The 25,695-nt window shown below is 39.1% G+C and overlaps 1 protein-coding gene, 1 long non-coding RNA gene and 4 other non-coding genes across 6 annotated transcripts in view; 1 reads left to right on the top strand and 5 right to left on the bottom strand.

Annotated features, from left to right (window-relative positions):
• LOC134326042 (zinc finger protein 300-like) overlaps positions 1-25,695 on the bottom strand; it is a gene marked incomplete at its 5' end in the record, with an annotated part of 52,454 nt that overhangs the window by 21,346 nt on the left and 5,413 nt on the right. The gene's annotated exons all lie outside the window — the stretch shown is intronic.
• LOC134326043 (uncharacterized) lies at positions 2,866-4,612 on the bottom strand. Its single transcript, XR_010014467.1, has 2 exons — positions 4,468-4,612; positions 2,866-4,010 (listed from the first exon to the last, which is right to left on the bottom strand). It is a non-coding gene; the product is annotated as an uncharacterized LOC134326043 (long non-coding RNA).
• Positions 20,283-20,356, top strand: trnan-guu (transfer RNA asparagine (anticodon GUU)). Its single transcript has one exon. It is a non-coding gene; the product is annotated as a tRNA-Asn (tRNA).
• Positions 21,752-21,823, bottom strand: trnaq-uug (transfer RNA glutamine (anticodon UUG)). The gene has a single exon. It is a non-coding gene; the product is annotated as a tRNA-Gln (tRNA).
• Positions 22,097-22,168, bottom strand: trnaq-cug (transfer RNA glutamine (anticodon CUG)). Its single transcript has one exon. It is a non-coding gene; the product is annotated as a tRNA-Gln (tRNA).
• Positions 23,496-23,569, bottom strand: trnai-aau (transfer RNA isoleucine (anticodon AAU)). Its single transcript has one exon. It is a non-coding gene; the product is annotated as a tRNA-Ile (tRNA).

The following is a 25,695-nucleotide window of genomic DNA, read 5'->3' as shown; positions in this document are numbered from 1 at the left end:
TTTAGAGGTAAGAAATAAATAAAATAAAACTCAAGATATGAAAAATTCATATGTTATAATGGGTGACAAAACAATATAATATACCGGTATATTAATCAGAATAAAATAAATCTTTTTAGATTAACCAGGTTAACTTGAGTTAGCTTTGAGGCTAACACAGATGGATTGTTGTGGTAAATAAAATACCAAACAATATTTTTCATTTTCAGTTTGAGAGGAACAACATTATTAAACGTTTAATATTTTATTAATTCTCGAAATATATCATTCAGAGGAGTCGATTCCTCTACACCGATCGCCAGAGGAGTCGATTCCTCTACGCCGATTACTGTTGTTATTGTAAAGTGTAACGGAATCGTGGATCCCGCTTTGGTCCGCGATGCGTGGTGCCGTGGTTAACATTGAGTCGACTCAGAGTCGTGATTTATTAGTTGACCATCGAGCACCAACAAAACGGAACACTGTAAATTATCTTAAGCTCTAAGATGTTCAGTAGTAAAACATTAGGCAGTTTAAACACACACTTTAAACTAAATGTCCAACGTGTCTGACTCCAACAGGCTAAACAGCTGGGCTGCTCACGTTCAGCACAATATCACTGACATATACTGGACAATTACCATTTAAACAAGAACTTAACACATTACCGACATTTCTTAAAGCTTAATTACGTGCCACTACTGATAACAGAGGAGGACAAATCCACGACCATCCCCCGTTCTGCTCCCACACGTGGACTAACTGTTTACAGCTCACTGCAGACAAGAAGCGCCTACTTTCAGAGAAAGATCTGACTGACATCCAGAACCACCAATCACCAAATTACGCCGATCGGACCAGCGAGCTGAGGGCGGGACTAAATTGATGTCCCATATGCAAATTAAATATGTAAATAATATAAAATGTTCGAATATTTTTTACATTTTAATAGATATTGTATTTTGTGATTTAATTAAAAGGGTAAAAAAATTGAGATGCAATATTGTTATGTGCAGTGCGCCCTGGCCAGGGATTCGCTTACAACTCTGGGTCAGAAGAAGTGATTGACACTTCTGCAAACCAATAGCAGGGACTTGGAGGAAGACAAAGAGAGGCGATTAGCCAAGATCACTCACACTTAGTGAGCTTTGGTGAGGGAGAGCGCGTCAATCAGTAACAGATGCGATGGAGCTTAGAAAATATGCGCGCCTATATCTGAAGAAGCGCTGTGGAATCCCATCTGGGCAAAACCTCTTACAATAAATCTACGTTTACTTGTTCATCACAGATAAAACAAATCAAATCTTTATGTTTTGTTAGAGACTATTTAAAATGTTTTGGGAACACATTGCCTACATTCAGAAAATGCTCCAGAATAATTGAATGGATTGGCCCAAGTGAATAAAATAATTATGACTAGTATGTTATCCACAACAGTTAAATACACATTGTCCACCCTAAATATAACAGACACGTCTTTCTTTTTCTCACTTTTTAGGGGGGCTGCAGGTCTAACCACACCCACGTCTGCCATCAATCCCATTACAACAAACAAAACTTACAAACTGAAGAAGTTTATTGAAATAGTGTTTTAGGGTCAGTTAGGGTCAAAATAAAAGATATCAAGAAAGACATAATATTTTGTGATTAAGCTCTACTTCAAGATTATCAAAATATTTAATACTAAAGTCATATTTATGATGGTGACCAAAACATGTAAAGTTTAAAATCGTAATGAGATCAAAGTCATAATTATTTTGAGATTAAAGTTGTAATAGTTTGAGAATAAATGTGTAATATTTAGAGCATCATTGGACTACCAGAATCCAAATTCTAACCGTAAAAACACATGACCATCTTTAGGGCTGCATTGGGGTTTTCTGATAATATTACTAACACTTTCCTCGGTCAGGTTTGTGATTAAACATCAGTAAATGATGTGTAATTTATTTTAGAATCCAGTTCTTTTGCGGATTCAATACCTGAGCCTTTTAGTAGAATGTTTCCGTGTGCCTCACACACTACCATCAAATGCTGTTGGGTAGTCCACAGTGATTTCACATTCTCAAAATTTTAAGTTTAATCTTAAAATAATTATTTTAATCTTGAAATATTATAACTCTGTTCTTGAAATACTTGAGTTATAACTTAAATAGTGAAGTTTTACAATTATGTTCTACAGTAACGGAGCATGACATAAGTAATACTATAGTTTTTGATATAATTAATATATTTCTTTTAAAACAGATTTCCAATTCTGTGACTATCCTGTGAAGTTTTTCATCTGCATCCAGTAAGTAACCATTGTGAAGATGGAACAGAAGACTGTTTAAAACATTTATTTTATGTTTCATGTTTGGTCTTTTTAAATTCTCAGTATGGCTTTCACAACACCCTCATATTGGACAATAAGAAGAAAATCCAAAGCCAGAGTTAATGAACAATTAATTTCTGTCTACGTAAATGAACTGGGCTGTGGGAGTCCATATCAAAGGCAGGAACAAAATACTGAGGAAATTGAAGACTGTTTGTCCAATGAGGACAACAAGGAATTTTTTGATGCCTTTGAACTCACAGAAACAGAATCAGACACAGACTCAGATTCAGAAGTCCAAGCCTCTCTGCATAGTAGACTGGCATCATGGGCTGTTGAGCAAAATGTTACACATTCTGCTTTAAACAGTCTCCTAAAGATCCTGGCAGATTACCACCCAAAACTCCCTCATGATGCAAGAACATTGCTTGGAACTGTTCGTTCTACAAAAATGACCTGCAAAGATATTGCTGGGAGACAGTATTACCATTTTGGTGTGCTTGAAGCTATTACACATCTCTTAGAAGAACACAAGCATGTCATAAAAGAAACACACCTTCTGAACCTTCAGGTCAATATTGATGGTTTACCTTTATTCAAGAGTTCCACCACACAGTTTTGGCCAATTCTAGGAATTATTGAAAATCTTCCAAAACATGACCCAGTCATAATAGGTTTGTTTTGTGGCAACCAAAAACCAGGATCCCTGGATGCCTTCCTAGAAGATTTTGTGTCAGACATTTCTAATCTGGAAAAAGGATTTAATTACAAAGGAGATTTCCTGTACTTAAGGCTGTGCACAGTAGTTTGTGATGCTCCGGCATGTGCCTTTGTGAAAAACATAAACGGTCACTCTGGCTATAGTGGCTGTGGGAAATGTACCCAAGAGGGGAAGTATATTGAGAATCGAGTTGTTTTTCCTGAAATTGATGCTTTACTGAGAACAGATGAGTCATTCAGGGCTCAAATAGATGAAGAACATCATCATGGTCCCACACCACTGCAAAGAACATCACTGAAAATGGTAACAGGCTTTCCATTAGACTATATGCACCTTGTGTGCCTTGGTGTTATGCGCAGGCTCCTTTTGTTGTGGCTACGGGGTCCTTTGTCCTGCAGACTGCCTGCCTCTACTGTTGACAACCTTTCAAGCAGACTTCAGCAAATCCGTAAAAATGTTCCCTTGGAATTCTCGCGACAACCAAGGTCTGTAAGAGAGTTAGACAGGTGGAAAGCTACTGAGTTCCGGCAGTTTTTGTTGTACAGTGGGCCTGTTCTTTTAAATAGCACACTCATTACAACAGCATACCAAAACTTTCTTCTACTTTTTGTGGGAGTGTTCATTTTATCCAGCAAACAGCTACTCCGAGACCATCTTGAGTATGCTAATGACATTTTGGTTTTATTTGTGAAACACTTTCAAGAGCTCTATGGGGAAAAGTTCATGTCTTACAATGTACACAACCTTGTTCACTTGGCACAAGATGTAAAAATACATGGTGCACTCGATAATTTCAGTGCATTTAAATTTGAATCTTTCCTTCACCAGATTAAAAAGCTAATTAGAAAACCTGGCTTCCCACTCAGTCAGGTCATTAGAAGACTGTCAGAGAGGCCCAAAAAACTGAATCGAAATAGGAAAAGAATGGGATTATACAAAGTTCATGCATGTGGTCCACTTCCCAGGTCCATCCAAACAGCCAGTCAGTATCGCGAACTGAGGACACAGAGTTTCTCATTGAGATTAGATGAAGCCAACAGCTTTATTTACATCAACAACAAAGTTGCCAGAGTGAAAAATATTTTCTCCCATGGAAATGAGGTCTACATTGCATACTGCTGTTTTCTCGAACAGGAATCATTCTTCGAATACCCTCTTTCCTCAGCCACACTTGGCATCTACTTAATAGACTTAATAGGTCTCAGGGGCCACTGAATATTGCACATTTTCAGAAGTTCAACAGAAGGCATTTGTTTTGCCATATAAGATGAAATTTGTATCTTTTCCCCTTCTGCATACCAGTTCATGAGAAATTTGCTACCAGAACCTCCCTTTTCATCCCCACTGAGTTTTTTTACATTTTCTTCTTCATAATCAAGTTGTTTTTTTTTTGTATAATTTTCATGACATATGAGTAGCATGATAGATCCCTGTATGATAGGAATGTACCTACTGGTTGAATTTGTGGATGAGGGAACAACAAGCCCGGTGGCAGCAGAGTGGTACCATGAGGGCATATCATGGTGGCCTCCATACACAGACAAAGCCAAACTTCTAAAAAGTATCCGAGGCAGTGAGGTCCCAAATGTGAGCAGAGGATGGACACAGCACGAAGCTCGTATCCTTTACAGCTCAGGTAATCTAAAATGTATAAGAATATTGATTAGATAAACATTATCTATATTATGTACATTATACAGTACAGACCAAAAGTTTGGACACACCCTTCTCATTCAAAGAGTTCATGACTTATTTTCATGACTATGAAAATGGTAGATTCACACTGAAGGCATCAAAACTATGAATTAACACATGTGGAATTATATACTTAACAAAAAAGTGTGAAACAACTGAAAATATGTTTTATATTCTCGGTTCTTCAAAGTAGCCACCTGTTGCTTTGATTACTGCTTCGCACACTCTTGGCATTCTCTTGATGAGCTTTAAGAGGTAGTCACCTGAAATGGTTTTCACTTCTCAGGTGTCCCCTGTCAGGTTTAATAAGTGGGATTTCTTGCCTTATAAATGGGGTTGGGACCATCAGTTGTGTTGTGCAGAAGTCAGGTGGATACACAGCTGATAGTCCTACTGAATAGACTGTTAGACTGTTTGTATTATGGCAAGAAAAAAAGCAGCTAAGTAAAGAAAAATGAGTGGCCATCATTACTTTAAGAACTGAAGATCAGTCAGTCCGAAAAATTGGGAAAATTTTGAAAGTGTCCCCAAGTGCAGTCGCAAAAACCATCAAGCGCTACAAAGAAACTGGCTTACATGAGGACCGCCCCAGGAAAGGAAGACCAAGAGTCACCTCTGCTGCGGAGGATAAGCTCATACGAGTCACCAGCCTGAGAAATCGCAGGTTAACAGCAGCTCAGATTAGAGACCAGGTAAATGCCACACAGAGCTGTAGCAGCAGACACATCTCTAGAACAACGGTTAAGAGGAGACTGTGTGCATCAGGCCTTCATGGTAAAATAGCTGTTAGGAAACCTCTGCTAAGGACAGGCAACAAGCAGAAGAGACTTGTTTGGGCTAAAGAACACAAGGAATGGACATTAGACCAGTGAAAATCTGTGCTTTGGTCTGATCAGTCCAAATTTGAGATCTTTGGTTCCAACCACCGTGTCTTTGTGCGGCGCAGAAAAGGTGGACGGATGTACTCTACTGCAAAGCAGTAATCAAAGCAAAAGGTGGCTACTATAATATAAAACATATTTTCAGTTGTTTCACACTTTTTTGTTAAGTATATAATTCCACATGTGTTCATTCATAGTTTTGATGCCTTCAGTGTGAATCTACCATTTTCATAGTCGTGAAAAAAAAGAACAATCTTTGAATGAGAAGGTGTGTCCAAACTTTTGGTCTGTACTGTATGTACAGTCATGTGAAAAAGTAAGTACACCCTCTTTGAATTCTATGGTTTTGTGTATTCAGACATAATAAAAACCATCTATTTCTTATCAGGTCTTAAAATGATATAAATACAGTCTCAGATAAACAATAATGCATAATAAATTACACTCATTCATTCATTTGTATAAAAACACTAGACCAAAATAGAAAAAGCAGTATGTGAAAAAATAAGTACACCCCATGAATGAATAGCATGTAGAATCTCATTTATTAGTAATAAGTTGTAGTAATGGTTTTCTGTATGACTTTATCAGTCTCTAACATCGTTCTGGAGGAATTTTACTCCACTCTTCTTTACAACATTACTTCAGTTCACTGAGGTTTGTGTCCATTCATTTGTAAATGATCTCAAATTTAACTCTAGAATACTTTGGTTTCAAGAGGAGTTCATGGTCGACTCAACGGCTGTAATCTGTCCAGATCCTGTGACTGTAACACAAACCCCTAATCGTCACCCCTTCACCACCATGATTGACAGTTTGTATGGGGTGTTTGTGCTGATATGCTGTGTTTGTTTTTTGTCAGATGTGCCGTTGTGAATTTTGGCCAAATATCTCAATTTTGGTTTCGTCTGTCCACAGGACATTGTTCCAGAAATCTTGTGGTTTATTTCAGATGCAACTTTGCAAACTTAATCTGTTTTGTCATGTTCATTTTAAAGAGAGAACATTTTCTTTCAGAAACCCTTCCAGCAGGCCAAACCTGTTCAGTCTTTTTGTTTTAGTTGAACAGTCATTAAATTGAACATTTAACATGCTAACCGAAGCCTGTAGAGTCTTAGATGAAGCTCTTGGATGTTTTGCAATTTCTCAGAGCATTGCACAGTCTGATCTCGTGGTGAACTTGCAGGGACGTCTACTACTGGGAAGCTGCCTTGAATGTTTTCCACTTGTAAATGATCTTTCTTACTGTAGAACGATGAACTTCAGATTTGGAAATGGCTTTATAACCCTTCCCAGAATAATCAGCAGGAACAATTCTTTGTCTAAGATCATTGTTGATGTCTTTCCTACTTGGTATTGTGTTTACACACACCTGAATGGTCCAGACCACAATAAGTGCCAAAACTTCTGATTTTATAGACGTGATCACACTTACTAATCATCAGTTAATCAAGATCATTTGTTAAGCAGAACCTGACTGATAAATACCCTCTTAATTCCTTTAGAAACAGTAAGGGTGTACTTATTTTTTCACACACTGCTTTTTGTATTTTGATCTAGTTTTTTATATAAATAATGAGATGGTGTAATTTGTTATGTGTTATTGTCTATCTGAGGTTGTATTTATATAATGGTAAGACCTGATGAAGAACAGATGATTTATATTATGTCCTGATACATAAAAACTAGGGCTGTCGAAGTTAACGCGATAATAACGCATTAACGCAATCTCAATTTAACGCGATTAAGATAAATAGTACCATTAACGCAAATTCTAGTTCATGTTGAGACTTGACTGGTAGAACAAACGTTTTAATGTCGGACTTGCCACCGTTTTTCATTTGCGGTTTGTTAACAAAATGTAAAAGAGCGTCGTAGCATCTGCACTTGCATAATAAAGAAATAAATACACGCTATATTCACAAGTTGTCGGGAGCAGAAGACTTTATTAACTTATTCTGTTACGGTAAAGAATACCGGACAGCTGAGTCAAGCACGTTAGTTCATGAGCTATGGAAGCCCCAAAGGGTCAAAACACACTCACTTCGTGTAGAAACGTCCATCAAATCATTGGATAGTATTACTGCCTAGTATGTGAGTGAATAAAACTCCCTTACAGTTTTCTCTTGTCCCAGCAGTTTTTAACATTAGTACATTTAGCATAAAACGTAAAACACCATTTTAATTGTAACATTTCACTTAAAAATCCTTGTTTTCTATAACATTTACACAGATTTTTCTTAATGCGATTAATCGCGATTAACTATATGAAATTTTGAGATTAATCGCGATTAAAAATTTTAATCGTTTGACAGCCCTAATAAAAACATTACAACACTTTCCAAAAAAGTTGGGATGCTGGGCAACATATAAATAATAACAGAATACAATGATGTGCAAATTATTTACATTGTATTTTTAATTGAAAATAGTACCAAGAAAACATATCAAATGTTGAAACTGAGATATTCTCCTACTAATTAATAAAACAAGTTTAACATATTTAAATAAATTCAATTAAGCAATGGAACAAAAATGTTTCATGCTGTGGAAATGACTAGATTTAAGAGAGCTTACAGTATTTTTTTCCTTTTATCCTGTCCAACTAATAAAAGTTCTGAAGTGCAGTTTTAATTTCAGTCCACAATAAAACAAACTTAGAATAACAAATTTAAATTATGAATATAGTACATACCTATTTCTTTTTTTCAGTGATGTCAAAGGCCCAGTCCTATCAGGGAAGAATTCAGGATGCTTGGTTCACTGAACCAACACAGCAGAGTAAAATCACATTTGTCATATATGCTATTCATAGAAACCCCCTGCTTGATAAGTATTTATCAAAACAAATAGAGAAATATACATAACCTTACAAATTCATAAAAAGTTTAATCACCCATGCATAATTATTTGCTTTCAGTGATGTCACAAATCCAATTGCTTAGTCAAGATGGACAGTCCACCATCACAGAACAAAGTAAGGTTTATCTACAGTCATTAACATTACAATTAACTAAAATGTTTCTTAATAATTTAATAGAAAATTTCACTATAGATCTTCAGCATGTTTAAGAAGACAAACTTAAATCTTACCAAGTGCTTACCTTTCTCCTTAAGTGACAGAAGACAATCAAAGTGTTGGTTTGGAAAGCCACTGTGACATTCTGTCAGCAGGACCAGGTAAGATAACAGCACTGCACAAATTACAGTGACTTTATATTTGTGGTTAACCTCACTTATTATTGTTAGACTTAAATACTTATGAGTAGACCAATATACCGTCCTTGGTGTTAATAGCTAACGCACCTAGAGTCCGTCTGCCTACAGGCCGACTAGTGCCGGGTCAATGCACACGTAAGTTTAAGTAAATTCTATTTTATAAAATTCTTAATTGTCTTATTTATTGATCTAATAAAGATGTGTGAATAACCATGATATTATTATGTGATTTCCCAGCAGCAGAGAGGGCCATCTTAGAGATGCTGGGGGAACTGCAGCTCCAGGTCCAGCATCTCACTTCTGTTATTACCCAAAGAGGCCCCTTTTTGGGTAACAGCAGCCTGAAGATGCCACCTGCACCAGCAGATAAAGAGGAAGAAGATGGACTTCCACTGGAAAGCATTCAGGCCTTGAATGACTTTGAAGTCCATCTTCAAAACAAGATCTTCAAGCAAAAATTGGTAATTTACTGTACCTTACACACACACACACACACACACACACACACACTATATATATATATATATATATATATATATATATATATATATATATATATATATATATATATATATATATATACAGTGTATCACAAAAGTGAGTACACCCCTCACATTTCTGCAAATATTTCATTATATCTTTTCATGAGACAACACTATAGACATGAAACTTGGATATAACTTAGAGTAGTCAGTGTACAGCTTGTATAGCAGTGTAGATTTACTGTCTTCTGAAAATAACTCAACACACAGCCATTAATGTCTAAATAGCTGGCAACATAAGTGAGTACACCCCACAGTGAACATGTCCAAATTGTGCCCAAATGTGTAGTTGTCCCTCCCTGGTGTCATGTGTCAAGGTCCCAGGTGTAAATGGGGAGCAGGGCTGTTAAATTTGGTGTTTTGGGTACAATTCTCTCATACTGGCCACTGGATATTCAACATGGCACCTCATGGCAAAGAACTCTCTGAGGATGTGAGAAATAGAATTGTTGCTCTCCACAAAGATGGCCTGGGCTATAAGAAGATTGCTAACACCCTGAAACTGAGCTACAGCATGGTGGCCAAGGTCATACAGCGGTTTTCCAGGACAGGTTCCACTCGGAACAGGCTTCGCCAGGGTCGACCAAAGAAGTTGAGTCCACGTGTTCGGCGTCATATCCAGAGGTTGGCTTTAAAAAATAGACACATGAGTGCTGCTAGCATTGCTGCAGAGGTTGAAGACGTGGGAGGTCAGCCTGTCAGTGCTCAGACAATACACCGCACACTGCATCAACTCGGTCTGCATGGTCGTCATCCCAGAAGGAAGATGACGCACAAGAAAGCCAGTAAACAGTTTGCTGAAAACAAGCAGTCCAAGAACATGGATTACTGGAATGCCCTGTGGTCTGACGAGACCAAGATAAACTTGTTTGGCTCAGATGGTGTCCAGCATGTGTGGCGGCGCCCTGGTGAGAAGTACCAAGACAACTGTATCTTGCCTACAGTCAAGCATGGTGGAGGTAGCATCATGGTCTTGGGCTGCATGAGTGTTGCTGGCACTGGGGAGCTGCAGTTCATTGAGGGAAACATGAATTCCAACATGTACTGTGACATTCTGAAACAGAGCATGATCCCCTCCCTTCGAAAACTGGGCCTCATGGCAGTTTTCCAACAGGATAACGACCCCAAACACAACCTCCAAGATGACAACTGCCTTGCTGAGGAAGCTGAAGGTAAAGGTGATGGACTAAACCCAATTGAGCACCTGTGACGCATCCTCAAGTGGAAGGTGGAGGAGTTCAAGGTGTCTAACATCCACCAGCTCCGTGATGTCATCATGGAGGAGTGGAAGAGGATTCCAGTAGCAACCTGTGCAGCTCTGGTGAATTCCATGCCCAGGAGGGTTAAGGCAGTGCTGGATAATAATGGTGGTCACACAAAATATTGACACTTTGGGCACAATTTGGACATGTTCACTGTGGGGTGTACTCACTTATGTTGCCAGCCATTTAGACATTAATGGCTGTGTGTTGAGTTATTTTCAGAAGACAGTAAATCTACACTGCTATACAAGCTGTACACTGACTACTCTAAGTTATATCCAAGTTTTATTTCTATAGTGTTGTCCCATGAAAAGATATAATGAAATATTTGCAGAAATGTGAGGGGTGTACTCACTTTTGTGATACACTGTATATATATATACAGTGTATCACAAAAGTGAGTACACCCCTCACATTTCTGCAGATATTTAAGTATATCTTTTCATGGGACAACACTGACAAAATGACACTTTGACACAATGAAAAGTAGTCTGTGTGCAGCTTATATAACAGTGTAAATTTATTCTTCCCTCAAAATAACTCAATATACAGCCATTAATGTCTAAACCACCGGCAACAAAAGTGAGTACACCCCTTAGTGAAAGTTCCTGAAGTGTCAACATTTTGTGTGGCCATCATTATTTCCCAGAACTGCCTTAACTCTCCTGGGCATGGAGTTTACCAGAGCTTCACAGGTTGCCACTGGAATGCTTTTCCACTCCTCCATGACGACATCACGGAGCTGGCGGATATTCGAGACTTTGCGCTCCTCCACCTTCCGCTTGAGGATGCCCCAAAGATGTTCTATTGGGTTTAGGTCTGGAGACATGCTTGGCCAGTCCATCACCTTTACCCTCAGCCTCTTCATAAAAGCAGTGGTCGTCTTAGAGGTGTGTTTGGGGTCATTATCATGCTGGAACACTGCCCTGCGACCCAGTTTCCAGAGGGAGGGGATCATGCTCTGCTTCAGTATTTCACAGTACATATTGGAGTTCATGTGTCCCTCAATGAAATGTAACTCCCCAACACCTGCTGCACTCATGCAGCCCCAGACCATGGCATTCCCACCACCATGCTTGACTGTAGGCATGACACACTTATCTTTGTACTCCTCACCTGATTGCCGCCACACATGCTTGAGACCATCTGAACCAAACAAATTAATCTTGGTCTCATCAGACCATAGGACATGGTTCCAGTAATCCATGTCCTTTGTTGACATGTCTTCAGCAAACTGTTTGCGGGCTTTCTTGTGTAGAGACTTCAGAAGAGGCTTCCTTCTGGGGTGACAGCCATGCAGACCAATTTGATGTAGTGTGCGGCGTATGGTCTGAGCACTGACAGGCTGACCCCCCACCTTTTCAATCTCTGCAGCAATGCTGACAGCACTCCTGCGCCTATCTTTCAAAGACAGCAGTTGGATGTGACGCTGAGCACGTGCACTCAGCTTCTTTGGACGACCAACGCGAGGTCTGTTCTGAGTGGACCCTGCTCTTTTAAAACGCTGGATGATCTTGGCCACTGTGCTGCAGCTCAGTTTCAGGGTGTTGGCAATCTTCTTGTAGCCTTGGCCATCTTCATGTAGCGCAACAATTCGTCTTTTAGGATCTTCAGAGAGTTCTTTGCCATGAGGTGCCATGTTGGAACTTTCAGTGACCAGTATGAGAGAGTGTGAGAGCTGTACTACTAAATTGAACACACCTGCTCCCTATGCACACCTGATACCTAGTAACACTAACAAATCACATGACATTTTGGAGGGAAAATGACAAGCAGTGCTCAATTTGGACATTTAGGGGTGTAGTCTCTTAGGGGTGTACTCACTTTTGTTGCCGGTGGTTTAGACATTAATGGCTGTATATTGAGTTATTTTGAGGGAAGAATAAATTTACACTGTTATATAAGCTGCACACAGACTACTTTTCATTGTGTCAAAGTGTCATTTTGTCAGTGTTGTCCCATGAAAAGATATACTTAAATATCTGCAGAAATGTGAGGGGTGTACTCACTTTTGTGATACACTGTATATATACATATATATTGTACATTGCATGTACATTACTTACCGAATATTTTTGTCAACTTCAGGTGTCAAAACTGGTTGGGGGGCAAACACTTAAAAAAACAGTGTGGCGGATTTGTGGCAAAGTGTTTGCTCCTCAACTAGCTGTGCAGTTGAACTGGTGTGGCAGAGGAGAGAAAACGGCCATCAAAAACACACACCTGAAAGACACAATTGTCTGTAAGTATAAACATTTTTGTCAACAATTTTTAGTTCTGTATATTGACTTAAGATATCTTGTTTGTGCACCTTCTAGTCCACTAGACCATAATCAGTGGTCATTTTCTAACCACAGGATCATTGCTGGATTGATATTTTTGTGATCTTCCATTGATTAACAGAGTACAGTAGTCTTTATATGGTGTATAGGCTGTAGTCTTTAATCCTAGATGAATGCCTTACCATTCTCATGTGGAATTGTTTAATATGCCAAAAATTCATAGCTCTATCAAAAGATGACAAGCTATTGCAGTCTAATGGCATTAACCCTCCTGTTGTCCTTGGGTCAAAATGACCCGCCACTGTGTTAAACCCCCCCCAAAAATCCACTAAATGCTATTTTTTTACCTTGAAATTTTATGACTTTTCCTAGATTGGCCCCAACAATAGAAAAAGTGAAATGTTGCTTTTATTCACATTTCCATGTAAGCTGTACAAAAAAAGGTACAAAGGTGGTCTTCGGGTCAAAATGACCCGTGAGGCAAATAGAGTTGAAATCAAGGTCACAGAGTTATTTACAACCCACAGAATGTTACAATGTTTTAGTTGTGTCTCAGATCAATCAGTAGCAGAAGTAATCAGGTGGTGTTCTCGCAGACTTCAGAAGACCACCTGTTTATTTCCAGAGGTTATAAAGGTGCTGCAGATAACAGGACCCAGAATTCTGTCTGTACTGAAGCCATGAGTGTGCGTTATAGCGTTGAAGAGGCTGTAGAGCTGATTTTCTCAGATGTCCAGCAAGACAACTCTGATTCAGAAGAGGAAGTGGAGCATGTATCCGAAGAAGAAGATGGGGAGGAATACAACCCAGAGCATGATGAATCATCTTCAGAAGAAGAAGAAAACCCTGAAGCTAAAAGAGAGACTTTCCTTTCAAAAAATGGCAAAATAACATGGTCCTCATCAGCATATGACCAACACGGCAGGCATGCAGAACAAAACGTTGTTCTTGATGTGACAGAGGGACTGAGGGGTCACAATGTGACATTTACAATTTCTTCACCTCTTATGAACTCAGACTGCAGCTCCTGAAGAGGAAGATCACCATGGTTGGTGCAGTTCGAAAGAACAAGCCTGAGCTCCCACCTGCACTGCTTGCGTCAAAGGAGAGAAAGGTCTTCTCCTCAAAGTTTGCCTTCACGCCCACCACCACTCCAGTTTCCTACCTCCCAAAGAAAAACAAGAATGTAGTTCTTCTGAGCACACTGCACGCAGATGGTGACATTAGCGATCGTGAGGACAGGAAGTCAATCATCATCCTAGACTACAACCGCAACAAAGGAGGTGTGGACAACCTAGATAAGGTGATTGGAACAGATAGCTGCAGAAGAATGACTGCCCGCTGGCCCCTGGTCATCTTCCACAACATCATTGATGTTTCCTCCTACAATGCCTTTGTGATTTGGAGAGAGATCAACCCGACCTGGATGTCTCGTAAGCAGAACAAGAGGAGGGTGTTCCTGGAGCAGCTAGGAAAGGCACTTGTAACTCCACTCATTGAAAGAAGGAAGCATGTCCCCCACACAGAAGCCTCAGCAGCAGTTGTGAAAGCTATTCAGAGTGCAGGAGCCCCTGATCAACCTGAGGATCCAGCTACCACAGCCACTTCCCCAGCTAGGGCAAGTAAGAGGAAGAGATGTCAGTTCTGCCCTCAAAAGAAGGACTGTAAAACACATACTGTGTGCTGCAGGTGTAAGAAATATTTCTGCAAAGGCTGTGCACTTGCATACTGCCCTCCATGTGCTAATTAGTTGAATGGGTTGTTATATTTCATATTTTTGTATTGTACATTGTCTTAAATTGTTCACTGGAGAAAAAAAAAAGAAACAATTTCATTTAATACAGCGAGACTCTAGAGAGAGATTCTATTACTCATGTCTAATGTTACAGCTACATATACCTACTCTTTTTGTAATCCGATTTTTTTTTCAGTATCAGCAATGAGAAACCCGCTGCTCCCCACTCCAAATGAGGCTGAAGCTGAGAAGATAATTAAAGAGTGGCTTCGCCTTTCCAGTGACAGGCTCAGAAAAAGGCAGCGATAGTTTTTACATTTATTTTATGTTTTATACATATAATAGTTTATGTATATATAAATACTTGTAAATATGTTCTGTTTTTTTAAAGTTAAGGCTAAGTTAGTAGTATGTAAGTTATTATATATTTATATGTGTATGTTAAAATAAGAAACATTTTATATCAAATGTTTTACATAATTTTGCAATTTTTAAAATTTTTTAATTCCTAATAAAAGTTTATTGTTAAACCTTTCATAATTTGAACTCAGTTTTGCTAAAAGACAAAACACAAAATAAAAATAAAACATTAAAACAAGACTGTGATAGAAGTAGTACAGAATTCATGTCGCCGAAAGGGAGTTTGGAAAATACATCGCGGAGACATCGGATGAAAGTCGTAGAAGGGGAAGCTGGACGTAGGTATGTCGGAAAATACGTCGCGGATACACCGGATCAGCGTCGTTTTAAGGGCGCTTTTTCATCAAAGCTACGTAGTGCCAATGTGCAAACGACATAAATACTATGTAACGCCAAACATTCTAAGTAGGGAGCAGCGACGTAGCAGCGACGTATTTGTGCTGTCTGGGTACCAGTAAAATTATATACATTTAAATAACAAATGATTTTAGCTTACTAAACTGTGTGTGTTTAAGGTATTCTATATTAATCCATAACATTCCATCCATAATGTTATAATTAATGTTGTAACAAGCCTTTTTATTAATATTGTGATTATTGTGATTAATAATGTTGCAGCTGCCCCTTGTGGCAACCGTCCCCACTCTCCCCGAATTGACTGACTGTGATAAAAACGGAAAGGTTTGCGAATAAATCCATCGGGAAATGATTAATCTGAGTTTAATGACTCGTTCCCAACTAAGATCTCTTCGAATACTTAGCGCGTCTGTATCCACTGGATCCTGGAGTAAAGAACACGCCGGGTTTACATGAGGAAAGTGTGAGTAACCCCGGGTTAGGTTTAAGTTAACCTGCCAGCGAGCAGGTTAGCTTCAGAGTGTAAGTTGCTATAGTAACTGACACAGGCTCTCTTTAATCTCGGTTTCTGGAACGGAAAACCTCGAGTTTTCATTAATTCTGAGTTAATTTACCCGGTTTAATCACTTAACCTGCTTTCTGGAATACCCCCCAGGACGCTGTTTCACCTGTGGCTCATTTGAGTGGAGAAAACGTGGTGAGTTCTTGTTGTGTTCTTGTTTTTTATTGAGTTTTCTTGTTAGAAAATAGATTTATGAAGATTTTTGAGGTTGAAACTGGGTGCTGCATTTGTTTTAGATCTTCTGGACTTGCTCGGTCACACTATTTCTACTTAATAAAGTTTTAATGCGCATTTACACCCTATTTTACGGTACTGATCACATTGTCTACACTAAAAGTTTTAGTGCGCATTTCAACCCTGTTTTACGGTACTGATCACATTAGGCTTGTTCGAGATGAACTGCACCTTGCCTTGGTGGTCAGCGAGAGCAGCCGATTGCAGGTGGGGGAGAAGGTTAAAAGAAAGCCGTCAAGTCGGACAGTCGCCACCTGCAACAAACATGAGCTGTGGATCTCGCGGCGTTTGTGTTCTACATGGCTGATGAAGTGAATGTAGTAGAGTTTGCTCTGCTTTTGCGTGAAATCGAACTAAACGTTCTTGATCATTGAGCAGGTTAAGCCCAACGTTTGTTTTCCAAATCCACAGTGGTGACTATAGATGACCACAAAGTGTCAAACTAAGTTTCTGTAAAATCTGTAAATAAATATAGTTTTACTCATCATTCATTTATCTTGTAGATTGGTGAAAAATAAAAGCTCTAACAAACATGTTATCAAACACATATTTATGTTAATGAATAGATTTAAATATTTGTCTACAACAATTTAAATGAATAGACCTAAACTAATTAGCCTATTTTTCAAGACTGTCTATTGAAACATTTCACATGAAAACGTGTGAATACATAATTCCAAATATACGGTCTGTTCAATGTAGAATCAGTGAATATGATAAACAATGTACGTAAAAGTGTTTTAGAAATAATAAGATGGAAATTATGAAGTGAATTAAATCAGATCTTAATCATTATGGTTGTGTATATGGTAAAAAACTGCAATTATATTGTGTCAAAGTGGCTTAAAGTGCAAACTGTCTACATAATTATTTTGTCTACGTAAGGACTTAATCACATTTACCCTTCTTTAGGCTTGTTCCAAAAATAATAATAATAATAATAATAATCCATTTTATTTATGGCGCCTTTCAAAACACTCAAGGACACCTTACAAAAGCAAGAAAGTCATCAATAAACTATCAATAAATAAAAGCCAAAGACATCAATAAACTAATAGAAAAATAAATAAAGATAAATACAATAAAATCAATACAATCTCTAAACAGTCAAATGTAGTCACTATTAAACAAATATTGGGGAAGTAGTACCAATCAAGTTTGAAAGATTAGTGGTAGGCTAGCTTGAAGAGGTGAGTTTTAAGTTGGGATTTAAAAGTAGAGAAACAATCGATAGTACGAATATGGATTGGGAGGCTGTTCCAGAGAGAAGGGGCAGAGTGGCTAAAAGCCCTCGCACCCATAGTCGACAGGTGGACAGAAGGAATAGAAAGCTGGAAGGCTGAGGAAGACCTAAGAGTGCGGGTGGGATTGTAGAATTGGAGTAAATCGGAGATGTAAGAGGGTGCTAGACCATGTAGAGCTTTGAATGTGAATAACAAGATTTTAAAGTGTATGCGATAATTTACGGGGAGCCAGTGAAGCTGTCTGAGAACTGGAGTGATGTGTTTAGTTGAGGGTGAGCTAGAGATAATCCGTGCAGCAGAGTTTTGGACTAGTTGGAGTTTTTGTAGTGATTTATGAGGTAAGCCGAATAGGATTGAATTACAGTAGTCAATTCGGGATGTTACCAGCGCATGGACGAGAATGGCAGTACTTGTTTGACTGAGGAACGGGCGTAGGTGGTTGATATTCCTTAAGTGGAAGTAGGCAGATCGTGTAATGTTATTGATGTGTGTTTTGAAAGAAAGATGACTGTCAAGAACAACACCCAGGCTTTTAACCTGGGAAGAAGGCGAAATGACAGAGTTTTCAAAGTTCAAAGTAAACGATTTGGTTTTGGCGAGAGTGGTCTTAGTTCCTACAAGGAGAATTTGGGTTTTATCTGTATTAACCTTCAGGAAGTTTTTAGAGAACCAGTTTTTAGTTTCGTCTAAGCAGTCAGATAGGGTAGAAGGTGGGAGGAAGGCATTAGGTTTAGTGGATAAGTATAGTTGGGTGTCATCGGCATAACAGTGAAATTGGATTTTATGTTTCCTAAATATTTGACCAACAGGTAGAAGGTAAATTATAAATAAGAGAGGTCCTAGAACAGAGCCCTGTGGGACACCACAAACAACCTCAGATGGGTGAGACTGAAAATGTATGAGTTGAACGAACTGGTTGAATACAACATTTTGTAGAGGATGTTGTCCCCCTCTATAGTCTCTCAGAATTTAAAGGTCATTTCAGACTCTCCAAAGGACAAGTGGAGGTACGTAGTCATATAGGGGTATTTCAGACCGATTCAATATCACAAAATCCACTCTTGCCAAACCTCTCATTGAGTTTTGTACTCTGGTAAATATGCACATGGCACACCACATTTCCTGGCCTTTAAGACAAACCCTGCACAATTCTTTGTTAGGCTTTCAAGCAGCTGGATTTACAAACACTATCTGTGCAGTAGATAGATGCCACATTCATATTCAGAAGCCACACTGTGACAACCCCCTGGCATATTTTAACAGGAAACAGTTATATTCTATCATTCTCACTGGATTTTGTGACAGTCGCCGGCGGTTCACCCACATCAGCGTGGGTCATCCTGGTAGCTGGCATGATGCCAGAGCCTTTCGCCTCACAGAGGTTGCTTGTCTTTTAGAAGAAGATCCCCTGTCTGTCCCTGGTCCCACAAGGGATGTATATAATTGGGGATTCAGCCTACCCTCTATTGCCCCAACTGATGAGGCCTTACAGAGACAATGGGCACTTGACAGCTAGGCAGTAGTGCTTTAATAGAAAACTAAACACTGCCTGCGTGGTCATTGAGCATGCCTTTGGCAAAGTTTAGGAGACTCCGATGCCTGCACATGAGGAATGTCCAATCCATCAGCTCAGCAGTGTCAGCTTGTTGCATTCTACACAGTGTTTGCTTGGAGCCAGGAGACCATGGTGATGATGTGCAGGATGAAGAGGATGATGAACAGCATTCACTACAACCTCACAACCAAGCAGTTCATTACAGAGACATAATAAAAAAAATTGTTTTGTGTCATCTTTAACTTTATGCCTTTTGCAGATAATTTTATCTTCAACTTGCTTAACTGTTCACAGTAACAGTAATTTTGACCGGGGTGCCCAAATGTTGGCATGCCACTGTATTTTATAGATGCATTGTTAAACAGTAAACTTCAGTATGCTCACCGATGTGCCCAGTATGAGTCACTAATGAATAATGTGGTTAATAAGTACATTGTACAATTCGAGCACTGACAAATCAGTTATTTAGGCATTGATGATGAATAGTGGCTGTGGTTTATTGAAGATGAATCTCTTAACACAATCATCTTCTGAACAAGATTGTTTTGTTCTTCCAGAACAGCTTACCTTCTGGCCTTGGTTCTTGTAAAGAAACATGACACCATGCACATCTACACATTTTTATTTATGTAGCATATTTTAAAATGTTTACAAAGTTTACAGAGCAGAATGAAAAATAAATCAAAGTGTAATAGTGATAGTTATTAAAAACAGTTAAGATATAAAATATTAAAGCAATTCAGATTGCTTTATATTAATAAAATTAGAAGACAAGAACAATCAGAAGTTCTAGAAAAACATCAAGATAAAAAGATATGTTACATTAAAGAAATATCAGGTAGCCTACTAGAGTCTTTTCATGATATGGAATGATAATTATAAAATATGTTGAAATTTGTACGAAAATAAACTGTCATGCTACTAGAAAGCATGATAGTATTTAGCACATATCGGGTCTTTAAAACAAATAAACTGAGATTTACATTTTAGAATGAAACTAAACAACCGCCAGAGGATTCAGCGGAGCTTCTAGCCAATGAGGATTAAGCTCTGTCATCATCAAGCCGTCTCTCAGGCAGCACAGCCCGTGGAGAGCAACTGCAGTGACTGGTTCCGCCGCCTCGCTCTCGCGAGATTATAACCAGATTATAACCATTGTGACGCGCCGGTGACGCAGACGCAAGTTGGACAAAATAAACTAACCGGCATGCACCGTACCGAGCCAGGCGGCGATCGGTCTGTGACCCATGTGTACTATCCAATAAAACAACTGTACCTGTGTCTCTGTGGCGCAATCGGTTAGCGTGTTCGGCTGTTAACCGAAAGGTTGGTGGTTCAAGCCCACCCAGGGACGAGTGTCTTATATTGCACAACCTGCCTGTTGATGAAACGGATATGAGACACAACAACAATGTGTAGTCCCACAGAATAGTGGAAATAAGTAACTGAAAAACATCCTGTAAACAACAGTCCTCCAAGCACAAATATACACCTGATAAGTCACCGGAGGCTGTCCAAAGCGGAAGAACGTCCTTTTGGTTTCTGTAGATGTTAAATGAAGATACTCGCCCAACGTGGGGCTCGAACCCACGAGCCTGAGATTAAGAGTCTCATGCTGTACCGACTGAGCTAGCCAGGCTTAAGCAGCATGTCAGAACAGACAGCTCATCGATCAGACCATCAGAGAGATGTAGGTTTAATTCACTAACATCACAACCAGATTAAGAACTAATGGTTAAACTGCACAACCCAACAAGTTAAAATAACCCATATAAATAAATAAAAACTTAAAATTTAAAAGCAAGTGTTTAGGTTCATTTATCATCTTAACACATATTACAAACTAATCAAGCTCGTCAAATTTCAGACATTGTTCACGTAAACAAAAATCTCAGTTGGAGGCACAAGATTCATTTATTTATAGACGGTGCTGTTTATGGTTTTACATTTAAAAATAACAACAAACACGACAACAACAATTTAATAATAAAGTCACAAATCTGTACCCAAGCAACAAGCTGTAATTTATCTAGCGCCACTAGATGGGAACGATCTCTGTTCAAAATTTTGAACTTCACTTTAAAAGTCAGTTCAGTGTGTTTTAGCTCCACATGTTTTGTACGTAGTGTTTGTGGTATTTAAGCTGGATGGATAGATGGAAGTTAACATGTAATCTAAGGTGACTCTTAAGTTTATTTGCTGCTGTTGGTTTATAAAGTTTTACTGAACAAACTGGCTCGTATTTTGGCACTGATATACCTTCCTGAATGGTGATCTGCTTGGTTGACACAACTAGCACAAGTAATCGTGGTCTACACCCCACAAGCGCTCTGTTGTACTTGCGCATGTGCTGAACGCTACCATCCTGATACTGCTAAAGTTTCTAAACCTTGAAACTCACACCGGCTCCCAAATGAAACTTGCCATTTGCTGAGTAAATAAAGACAAAAAGAAAAACACACACACACAACTTCAGACTTTACTTTTACATCTCAGATTTTTTAAACTTACATGATTGATATAATTCTGAGGTAATTTAGAAGTTTTAGGCAGTAAATAAAAGTAATTTTAGTTAAACATTACCACCCAAGTATTAAAAAACAAACTGTTCCACTGTTGGAAAATTGCACTGAGTTAAGTTTAGGACCCAGTTGGCCATTTTGGTGTTACAATTCGGCATAGAGCAGTCACATGTGGAACACTATTCTCTACTCAGCATTGATAACAGTGTTTTTACCCAAATAAAACCAGGTTCCACCAAGATTTGAACTCCGATCACTGGATTCAAAGTCCAGAGTGCTAACCATTACACCATGGAACCAAGTTGGCTATTAGATGGCGCTGTAAACAATGATTTGTGATTATATTTTGGGATGGAGCAGTCACATGTGGAACACTATAACACTACTAGTGCTATTATGATATTCAAGCTGGATGAATGGATGGAAATTAACATGTAATTTAAGGTGACTCTAAACTAGCACAAGCAGTTGTGATGCTCTGTTGTACTGCACATGCGCTGAATGCCACCATCCTGAAACTGCTAATGTTTCTCAATCTTGGACCTCACACCGGGCCCCAAATAAAAGCAGTAAGGTCCCACCGAGATTTGAACTCGGATCGCTGGATTCAGAGTCCAGAGTGCTAAACATTACACCATGGAACCCTGACACCACAAAAACTAAACGTAATGATTCGCCATTTGCTAAGTAAATAAAGCAAAAATACACAGCTTCAGACTTTACTTTTACATCTCAAGTTATTTAAACTTACATGATTTATATAATTGACTGAAATCAATTGACAAAACTGAGGTAATTTAGAAGTTTTAAACACTAAATAAAAGTAATTTTAGTTAAACATTGTCACCCAAGTATCAAAATCACAACAAAACGTTCCACTGTTGGAAAATTGCACTAAGTTCAGGACACAGTTGGCCCGTCCCTCCATGTCGCTCTGAAGCAGATGATTTGATGTTTGTGCACCTGTTCAGGAGATCACAAGTCACTGATGATCACACAGAAGTCACTTGATTTTAATACTGTTTGTTTTTGAAATGAGATCCAACAAGCTCATGGTAAGGTGTCCAAATAATTTTTGCCACATAGTGTATCATTATTATTGCTAAGGAGTTAATATGTGTGTCTACATCACTTCATGTATCTATACGTGTCTAACATACGTATCTATTCTATTAATATTCATAAGCATGCACACACACACACACACACACACACATGCTTCCACATTCACATGTTTTTGCAGTATGTGTTATGTAGATAATATTTAGGTGATTTGATGTATTTTTTTTAGTTTAGGGGTTTTGTGTTTTGCTTCACTGTATGTATGGTGCATCATTAAACTGTTATACATTATTTTATTCTATTTTGTATTAGATGAGATGGTTTGTCTCTGTATTGACTTGCGATTCATTTTTAAATGACAGCTAACGATAGTGATCCGACTCTTTTAAGTATTGTGTATAACATATAAAATGTTGACTTCATCAAAAAGAATCGACTCCTTCAGCTTCTAACGGCTCATTGCTGAGTACGATCAACTTAGTGAATCGACTCTTTCGAGTTTATTTTTGTCGTTTGCCTTAAATAACCGGATTAAAGAATCGACTCATTTGATTCATTTGAACGCGCAGACTCACTCGCTCTCCCGCTGTGAGCTTCTCAAACTGAACTGCGTCTTTCTGTACATGAGGAAGAAATCTATGTAAAGATCTCAAATAACATGAACCTGAAGGTCTGAACTTACATTGTAGAAAAGAAAAACAAGCCAGTAGCAGCAGTGTGCACATTAAACCATTTACAGAAGGGTCATTAAGTTTGGCTAATTAAAATAATGGCATGTTTCTGACTTGAATGAGAGGGGCAGTAAAAACATCTCACACTTGTCAGAGACAACGTTTGAAGTCCAGGTCAATAGGACCTGCTAGTTAGAGAAGGCTCACTTGTTTGTTAGTTTAAGTCCAAAAGTGGGTGTGGCCCGTACGGGGATCGAACCCGCGACCTTGGCGTTATTAGCACCACGCTCTAACCAACTGAGCTAACCGGCCTGTTCATCTATTCTCTCTTTAGATCTTTATACATAATTCTATTCAAGCAGCTGAAACGGACTTTCTTAATACACATCTAAGAGGTTTTGTGGGTTCTTATATGTGTGAACTATCTAAACTATATATTTCTTAAAGTTCTTGACTGAGCTTAATGCCACCAACCAGTGACTGGAGCAGATACGACTCAGGTCCTGCACACAGTAAGTAGTGCTGATACACAGTACCAGCCTGCACACCAGAGAGGCTCCAAACGTCAAGTTTTTACTCATTAAATCATGTTTGTGAACTTTGTGGAATGAATGTAGGATTTGTACGTGTAGATTCTGGGTTTTAGGAAGTTGAGCTACTGCTAATATTGTAGCGTTTCTACGGCATCAAAGATGAAATGGGATATGAAATCTGTTCTTTCAATGAACATGTGGACAAACACCCATTCACACACTTAGACATTCATACCACAAATACACAGCCTACAGCTGATAGCTGCAGAACCCAAAGCCATTGATGCATTTCTCGCATAGCCAGCCTATTTCCAGTGCTGAATAACACGGTCACGGTGGAGCCTAACACCACAGCTGAATTGATGTTTTAATTGTTCATTAAGACTTCACTAAGAGTTATTACCATCAAGCAAATGTAAAGCATATTTCTATATGAAGAGCATCTGTTTCCAGATAATATACACTGAGGTTTAATTGTCTGATCATCAGACATGGTTGTGCAGAAAAAGGCACACATCCCTGGGTGGGCTCGAACCACCAACCTTTCGGTTAACAGCCGAATACGCTGACCAATTGCGCCACAGAGACACATGCACAGCCAACAGCACAGCTGTTTCATTGGACGGTACACACAAAAAATCTAATCTCTCTCTATACAGGCTCACTGTGGAGGCAAATTGGTGGTTAAGTGGGCGGGTCTAAACTGATGAAGGCTGAATGAATGTACCACAATACAGTATAGTTTAGATAGTTCACACATATAAGAACCCACAAAACCTCTTAGATGTGTATTAAGAAAGTCTGATCATAAGAAATGACTAGACAGAGATGTCTGAAGTAGGACTGAGATCTCGGATCATTAAAATAACATGAAACTGCTGCATTTCTGGTGCAATAACAACCAGTTTTAGGAGCCGCTCATTTTTACAGATCTTCACTGAAAGTGTGCAGAATCTCAAATGGTTTTTGTGCTGCCATGCAGCTGGTTGAATGGAGTTAGTGTAGAATTATGTACAAAGATCTAAAGAGAGAACAGATTAACTGGCCGGTTAGCTCAGTTGGTTAGAGCGTGGTGCTAATAATGCCAAAGTCGCGGGTTCGATACCCGCGCTGGCCACACCCACCTTAATGATTAAAGCTAGCATGGCTGAGAGTCAGGTGAGCATGTGCTGTGCATCAGGACTTTCTAACCTGAGTAATTTAATCACTGAAAGTAAGAATACCACCCTGTTCTTCTGCCATCTTTAATTCTGGCTTCATTTCACCTAATGAACGTGGCATGACCTTTATAAATGGTTCGGACGCGACTGTGAGGTCGCTTTTTAGATCGGAGGCCTGAAAAAAGGTCTTGGTGACATGAAACCTGAAACGCAACCCTATAGGGTCGCGTGAGGCACGAGGGCGGTGTCAGATTGCCAAAAATTCAAATTTTGAGCTGGAAAGGGTGGGATTACAAAACTGGTATTAGATTACCAAACAGTCATGACAGCCTCCCAGGTCGTTTTGAGCCCAACCGATGTCATATACAGCACCGCCGCGATGAGTGGGTCGCCCAGATGGCATCAGTTTGTCCCCAAGTGTCATCATTCCCAAAGTAGGGAACTAAAGGTGCTGGGTTAGTATTTTTTTTTTGACGAACCCAAGGTCGAAACCTTACCAAAACTGTACAGGAGGGTCTGCCGTGCCGAGACGCATCAAATGACACGTTCCGTTTTGAGACTTTGTTTTGGCAAAACCTTAATGTTTAGGGGTTAGGATCACCAAAATGACCCGGATAACCAAAGTGTTTTTTCTCATTTTTAGGCCGAATCAAAGTACCAAACTTCACCAAGCTTGTCCACGGTGATCCCCTCGCCGAGCCGCACCAAGTGACTGAAGCGTTTACCACTTGACTTAACCCTTTCA

Source organism: Trichomycterus rosablanca, chromosome 14 (assembly GCF_030014385.1).
Source record: "Trichomycterus rosablanca isolate fTriRos1 chromosome 14, fTriRos1.hap1, whole genome shotgun sequence".
Lineage (NCBI taxonomy): Eukaryota > Metazoa > Chordata > Actinopteri > Siluriformes > Trichomycteridae > Trichomycterus > Trichomycterus rosablanca.
The sequence above is the reverse complement of the archived record's forward strand: the minus strand, read 5'-3'. Positions and strand labels throughout refer to the sequence as shown.